Here is a 7203-nt window from a genome sequence, read left to right as displayed (position 1 = left end):
CCCCCCCAAAAACACCACAAAAACCCCCCAACTCTAAAAAAAAAAAAAAAAAAAAAAAAAAAAAAAAAAAAAAAACAACAAAAAAAAAACATTGACTGCATTTATAGAGTTGTGACAAATCGCAGCGTTCGTCCTTTATTATGTTCTGAGCAGAACCAGACGCCACCGGGACCAAAAAGGACTTGACTTTAGACCATGACGTTGCCCTGGGATTTCTGCTCTGCAACATATATTAGACTATTAATCATTTATGATGTCATGTCAGACAGCTTGGACGTTTCAAAAATAAATAAACTGGCTCATAAAATAAGCAATAACATGGCATTTTATTCAAAGTTTTGTGCTTTTCCGCCACACAATTAGAACTATTTTGAAAGAATTTTTCCTTTGAACACTTTCTAAAAACCCACTAAATGTTGTGAAAGCAGCCCAGATTTCAACAACACGCCCAAGGCTGTTTTTTCCTTTCTTTTTTTCCCCAGCCCAAACTCGCAACACGGATCTCATTATTTGATAATTGTCAGCAAATATACCAGAGGGTATCAAAGGATCGACGTAAAAATCAAGCATCGACGTTTATAACATGACCGTTTTGCTTTTATTTAAAACCGAAGAACTTCTGGAGTTTGAACTCCAGCTACAACATCTATTTATGATTTTAATTTTAATAGACCTAACAATACTGAAGAATAAACAAGAAGCAAAAATTTTGTAGCTTTTTGCGGGGAATAAAAACAAACTACGTCGTTCTGCTCCATCTCTGTTGTATTTTACAGATGCTAGTAGTTTGCTATCTGTACTCATAAAACAGCGTCATCTTCGTAAAAGTGACGGTTTTAGTTTCCACGCCTTCTCTGTTGCCTTTTTCTCCAAACGGCAGAGTTTGTCTGTGGTGCCTCCGTTCAGCCAGCTGACCGGCAGTGTGGAGAAGCAATTGTCAGCTGGATAAAACCCCAGTGTAGCTTGACAGCGGTAAGCGGCCCAGCAGCTGCATGTTGTGACCGTGAAACTGATTGTGAGAATGACGACTTCCACACTTTGCGCCACAGAAAAGCCCCGGCGAGTTTCACCTCTCTCCTGAAAAGCTCATTCCAGCTGTCGTCTGCAAAAGTTTAGATAAAAAACGTTTTACTTCGCTGTTATGCTTCCTTTCTCTGTTTTGAAAGGGGTTATTTTCCTTTCAGCACACGTAAGAACAGAAGAAAACACACAAAAACCTTTTCCATTAGGTCAAGTCCTTGTTGTCACCACTTAGGTCATTCATTCCACACACACAGAAAAAAAACAAAAAAAAAACACTTTATTTTGTTTGTGCTGGAACAAAGTCCACTATTTATGTTTTAATCTCTGGCTGTGATCAGCCTCTTGTCGGTGTTGTTTTAATGTTTTTTGTTGTCGTTTCCTCAGACTGTGAGGTAACTCTTCCTCAAACTGCCTCGCATCTCCTGACATCACAAACGCGGCATTGTCTGTGTTTGTGTGCATGTTTTTGCAGAAATTGCCAGGGCGTTGCAGACGACTCTCTTCAGACACAGTTGTTGCTGTGATTTTTAATTTGGTAACCATGGTTACTCTGATCCTTTCTGACCTGCAGACAGGAGCCCAATCTCCAAACCAGAGCTGACTACTCACACACACACACACACACACACACACACACACACAGCCTCTTCCTGTATCGCGGCTTCACCTGGCGGCACGCTCTTATAGGAAGTGAGAATATGTGCGCCGAGGAGGATAAATAACAGAGAGCATCAGGGATGAAAAGGCTGGACTTCCTTCAGGGCTTTACCTGCCATTAATAACAGTTGGCAGGCAGCAAAGGTGAGGCACCTCCAGAGGGAGGAAGGAAGGCCGAGTGAGGAGGTTTGATTGAAGAGGTGATAAAGTTAGGGAGTCTGCCAGAGGGCCGGCGGTGAGTGAGGCCGAGGCGCCGGAGAGTTTTGTGTTTGAGAATATCAGCAGAATCGACCTGATTGTTCATCAGCTCCTGCAGCCTATCCACTAACTTAACATTTAACTTCACTCTGCTGCTTTATTTAAGCTCTTTCTTTAGTTGTGCTTTTTTATCGATCACACTGGGAGGTAGAAGTTTCCTAATTTATCATGTGGAGGGTTGTAGAAAGGTGAGAAGATGGAAGGTGTCTCTTCAGTTCGGATTGTTTCTCAGGGACACCGACTAAAATGTCCGGTTCGATGCAATTTTAATAGTTTTATGTTTGGAGTCATGGTCTACATGCTTACAAGGTGTCTACAACACACACTCAAATATTTTTCTTAGGTTCAATTAAAAATATTTAAGAAAGTATTAGTTATGTTTTCTTTATATAGTGCAGGTTAAAGTGCTTCACAGTGAAAATATGAAAATACCTTAAAGAAATTTATTATTTTGTTTTATTTTTATTTTATTTATGTATTTCATTTCAAACAGTAAAAAAAGATAAGAAATCAGTGGAAAACAGAAAAACATGTGCAAACATAACCAAGAACAAAATTATTTACCACTACTTTTCTGTTTGTAAAAGAGTAGGAAGAAGTGAACGCTTATGTAATCCTATTATCTCAATCTAATGAAATGTATTACCTAATCTTAATATTAGATTCTAAACAATTGCAAAAAACAACAACAAAAAAACATCAACTAAGAATTCTACTCAGCTTTTCTAAAAAAATAAATAAAAATCAGTAAGAAGCATAATGCATTTTCCAGACACAGTGTCATTTTATAGCACAATAAAGTCACTATGTCAGATTCAACAGTAATAAAAATTCTCTAAATATCAAAGATGACATCAAATAAATATGACTTCACAAGTTAACACATTGACATTGGGTCCTTGTCTTTTTAAGAGGCTTTCTAAATACTCCTCTTTCAGCACGTCATCACAACAATGCTTCTCATTATGCCGTTTATAACCGTCCTTAGCATTGGACTGAGAGGTAGCTTGTATGATGTTCTCAGCAGACTCACAGTTCCTCCGGGGTTTGCTTGATTCAGCTGAGTGGGGAGTAGGAGGCAGGGATTTCTCAAACGTACCTGAAAAAATGAAAAGCAACACTTCAGGGATGTTCTTCATGAGGGAATAACAGTATATAACGTGATGTAACGCTAAAAAAGTAAATTTTACATTAGAACCCCTCCTTACTAATAAATACAACTCATAATATTGTCCATTAGGATCTTTTATTTTCATAAAAAAATGATCCGAATTATGTTTTGAACTTTAAAATATAGCCTGTGTATGTCAATGGTTGTGGGAATGTTAGCTAGCACTAGCTTACGCTACTTTAGGCCGCTTATGGCATCATAACAATAAAATGATTGAGAAACTGCTTGTGTTCTGTTACAGGGGAAGCATTGTGTATTTTACAGACACTTTTATAGCACAATCAAGTAACTATGGGGTAATGCTAAATTATTTACCCCCTCATTTGGTGCAACTGGCTGCTAAAGCTTGAGGCGCTAACAAGGAGCTGCCTTTGTCAGACAGAGAAGCACCTAGCATGTATCCATGAGACAAACACTGCAGTCCCTCCTAAAATCACCACCTCTTTCTTTCTTAAATTTAGTTTTGGTTAAAAAAAAACAAAAACAAAAAAAAAACACTTTTGGGGGAAAAAATGACATAAGCCGTAAGTTTTAGGAAGGTGAGTAACTGTAGCAGTACAGAAAAACATAGCTGGTTGAAGGGAGACACTATGATTAGCTATCAGATCACTTTTTTCATCTCTAAATCCTGCTTCTCTTCCTGCCTCGGGTTCTGGTCCTGCCTTTTGGGTCTGGATAGAAACATAGGGGATTTGAGGCATTTTAAATCTCGATTGAGACTTGTGGAAAGCGCTAAGCTGCACAATTTGCTGCTGCAGGAGAATCATGTCAGACAGATATCAGTCCAACTACATAATAGAGCAGCAATATTATTAGAGTCAGACTTTGAGAAGAGGGAGAAGAAACAGCAGAGAGCTGTGGGACAGCTGAACACTCGGAAAAAGAGAAAATTCTCATATCAGTCGCAGCAGCAGCCTCACTTAACAATTTTCCCAGACAAATTGATGCCGTTTCTTGATTGTCTAAAACTGCAGTCAGTGCACCATAGATTCCAGTTCTTCTCTAAAATGTTAATTTTTCCCCAATTACTGATGGAAAATAAAAATATTCCTTCTGTTACATATAACATGAAGGACTGCTGATAGAATTTAAGGAACCGTCCATCATGAAGGAGGAGGGAATGCTCCAAGCCAGTCACCTGCTGGGTAAACTTTTTAGTGATGAACTAAACTTGACTTAATTGTTTGATAACTAGGATCAGTTTGAATGTAAGAAGTAAATAAAATTGGATTTACTTGTTTTTGTGCTTTGAGACGACGCTTGTTTTGAATTAACGCTATATATGAAAAATAAAAATACTGAATTCAGTTAGACTCACTCAAATTAAACGTAGAGAGTTTTTAAACACACATTTTTGATTTTGCACACAGATTCTTGATTTGATTTGGGCCAGGACTTTGACTTGACCACAATAAAAGAAACATTTTCCAGTCTAAAGCGCTGCATTGTGGCTCTGGCTGTTCAGGCTTGCTATCCAGCTGGACAACAACTTTCAGATTCAGATTATCTTTGTTGCCCTTGAACATAGCATCTGAGATGCAGAACAAAATTACGATGCATATTAAGTCACAAACAGTTGGACAAACTACATAGAATATGACTAGAAGAAGACAAAAAAAAAGGGCAGGGAGTATAAATACGAGGGCAAACTTTTGCAACTTGTGCAAGAAATGCATGCAATCCATCCTGCTGGAGTCGAGCATCCACATGGCATGATGCTGCCACCACTATGTGAAACCCTGGGATGATAATATTGGGAGGCATGCCACACACACAGCCTGCATTTACTTTGCCTCCATGTAGCTAATCAGACATGAGTCTCCAGGACTCTGGCTCATAATGTAATGTTGTATCCCCTGTTGTATTTAGCTCAAATCAAATTTATTCCAAACAGAATCAGTGTGTTGATAGTCAGCCGTTTAATCCCGCAGCGTGGATGTAAATAATGAATTTCTTCGGTTCAGAGTTTTAAGCCAAAGCGGAATGACTCCAGCTGGTATCTGTGCTCTCTGCCAGTTTTAATGAACTGGCTTTGAGCCCTTTGCCGCCCCGTACAGCTCATTATCTCCATGATTTCCCTGTGTGTGGGTGTTCTTCCTATTTCCTTCCATGATTTTTATGATCACCTCAGCAGTTTTTTTTTGTCTTGTTTTGTATTCCCCCTTAATCTAGTGTCTCGAATCCTTTTGTGTTATTTCCTGCAAAGTTCTTTGTTTTTTGTCTTTATGATTAGCCTGCAGGAATCCTACAAATTGTCACTCCGGGACTGCAATATTTCTCTGATCCTTTATAGTCTTCCTCTGCCTTCCCTGTCCCTCAGCTCACCTTCTCCTCCCATCTCCTCATCTGTTGCAGCAAATTCCACTTGAAACAAAGCCCTGACTCAGAGTTTTTGCCATATAATTTTCAGCCCTCCAACATTTTGAACCTTCATGCCAACCCTTTATCTTCATGGCCGCTCCTCTTCCCCCCCACATCTCTACCTCACTTCACATCTCCCGTATAGCTGCTGCACCCATCACCTCCTTCTGAGCGGTTTCTTCCTCCCACTTCCACCCGATGCCTGTGGGCTGTATGCTTTCCAAACAAAGACGTGACTACACATCCGTGTAGCCTTTTAGACGAACCTTAAACACAACGCACATGCCGGAGCTATTTGCATGACAGGCGCTGGTGTGATTCACAGAGGGAGGGACTGGTGGGTGGATGAAGGGAAAACGAGAAATGGGGAGAGAGAGACGGAGTTGTAGTGTTGGTCTGAATTATTCATTGCTGATATATACGATGAAAGAATGCATCCGAAAGGAGGACAGCGCGAGTAAAAAGTCGCCCCCTTATCTCTCAGGAGTGAGATATCTCAGTGAGCTCAATGTCATCATTTCAGGATGTCTGCCGTGCGCCCGAGTCGTCGGCGACGGCAAACGCGTCGGCTGAATTTATCTCAGCCGACGGCTGCAAATGCTTACGTTTAATAGAAATGTTCGGAGAAGGGGGAGGAAAAAAATGGACTGCTGGAGCTATAAATGCAACAACCTGATATTGATCCAGTTTGACCTGCACACTACATTGAAGACTGGGATTAAAGGAAGGCACATGGAAAAAAAAAATCTGTTAAACTGAGAAGGGTATTTTTTTCTTATTTTTGTGCTCCAGGTCAGGATTTGCTTCATGAACAACGTTTGGTGCTTGTCGTTATGTTACAGTTACACACTGGAAATGTTGAACTTGAAAACCTTACCATGTTAAATCCATGAAATACCTGAATAAGTTTTTAACTGTTTCCTTCTCAGTTATCTTCAGGCTTGTAACTCGTGACTGCTTTATTTGTCCCGATGTTAAAGATTGAGGAATGTGTGAAAAGGCCTGAAAAAATTAAGCGAGAACACCAAAGCTAAGAGTGCAGCTGATAAAAGTGACAGTTTTGAAACTTCATCAGTTCATAGCACATTGGGAAAAAAAGACAAACGTTCCCCAACTCCAATTTGATTTCATGAGGTGAGGAAGATCAAGTCAGAAGAGCAGCTGAGAGACCTAGCAAACGGGGACTCTGTGAAAAGCTTTAAAAGCGTTCTGCGGCAATGCTTGTGTGTAATTTTCTGTAAAAGTCTAGCTACATTAAAAAAATAAAAAACATGGCAATTTCTGCTCCTGTCATGTTTTGTAGGAAGACAGTAGGACCAATATGGAGGCTTCAATTCAGGTCTGTAGTATGTTCACACTGAAGTGTGATGGTGGTCTCATTAAAGATATAAGACCTGATCTACAAATATTTCCAAATATGTTGCGCAAAGAAAGAAAAAGTTATATGTGCAGAAACTGGGCATGCAATCTACAAAGATTGACTGATCAACAGATTACAGGCCGCCATGTTTGAATGAGGATTTTGCGTGAGTCACTGGTTGTCATCACGGAGAGTGTTGGACAGAGCAACCGTAAAAGAAAATGAAGTAGAAAGTTGGCGTGCTTGAGGTATGGCAGTAACAGTAGTAATAATACAACAATTTAAATTAGGATACAAAACAACAGTAAAAGCATTTTATGATCAATCAAAATAAAGCTCTAAACTGCTGCATTAAGCTCCGCAGGCCTAAAAC

General features: G+C 39.7%; 1 protein-coding gene across 1 annotated transcript in view; it reads left to right on the top strand.

The window, feature by feature from the left end:
- Positions 1-7203, top strand: part of LOC106939398 (protein jagged-1) — a 61008-nt gene that overhangs the window by 30674 nt on the left and 23131 nt on the right. The window lies entirely within an intron of this gene.

This window comes from Poecilia latipinna, unplaced genomic scaffold (genome assembly GCF_001443285.1).
Source record: "Poecilia latipinna isolate Pla-1442-1.1 unplaced genomic scaffold, P_latipinna-1.0 Scaffold85, whole genome shotgun sequence".
NCBI classification, from domain to species: Eukaryota; Metazoa; Chordata; class Actinopteri; order Cyprinodontiformes; family Poeciliidae; genus Poecilia; species Poecilia latipinna.
This window is presented reverse-complemented; position numbering and strand designations above follow the sequence as displayed.